This window comes from Myotis brandtii, unplaced genomic scaffold, assembly GCF_000412655.1.
Source record: "Myotis brandtii unplaced genomic scaffold, ASM41265v1 scaffold571, whole genome shotgun sequence".
Classification (NCBI taxonomy): Eukaryota; Metazoa; Chordata; class Mammalia; order Chiroptera; family Vespertilionidae; genus Myotis; species Myotis brandtii.
The window spans coordinates 148,392-148,895 of NW_005370140.1; the positions used below are offsets into that span (position 1 = coordinate 148,392).

Sequence of the window (504 nt, forward strand, 5' to 3'; positions counted from 1 at the left end):
CCCCGAGCCTGTAGCCGCACCGAGTCCCTTACCTGGGGCTGCGAGCTGGCTGTAGGGAGAGAGCCCCGCCGGGCGGCTGCAGTGGCAGCTGCAGAAGGCACGGAGTGAAGGGGCCAGAGACCGAGGCGCGCTGCCGCCGATACTGCTGCCGCTTCGGGGAGCTGAGCTCGCAGCCTATTGCCAGAGAGGCCGGTGACGTCAGGCAGCCACCTCCAGGGCTCCAAGCCACCCCTCAGGCCCCCACCCAACCCTCATACCCCAACATCTCTTCCTGGAAGAGCAAGCTTCTGCCACACATGTTCCCAGTTCCACACCTTTCCCCTGCCCAAGGGCTATCAGGCACACCCCTACCCACCCTGTGAGCAACTCACCTTCCGCAGTCCTGTGCCTAGGAAGGGTTGAAGCTTCAGTTCTCTGGCTGCCTGATTCTTCACCCTCAACCCTTCCCACTTGATCCCAAGAACACATTTTTATACTCTAGACATCATCTCTTCTCAGGGCCAT

General features: G+C 61.3%; 1 protein-coding gene across 1 annotated transcript in view; it reads right to left on the minus strand.

The window, feature by feature from the left end:
- The window catches only part of LOC102251264 (chromosome unknown open reading frame, human C11orf87), a 16,160-nt gene extending 15,983 nt beyond the window's left edge, over window positions 1-177 (minus strand). Inside the window, exon 1 of the mRNA XM_014549799.1 lies at window positions 33-177. The gene's annotated coding sequence lies outside the window, so the exon portion shown is untranslated. The remainder of the gene's footprint in view (window positions 1-32) is intronic.
- Window positions 178-504: the final 327 nt, after the last annotated feature.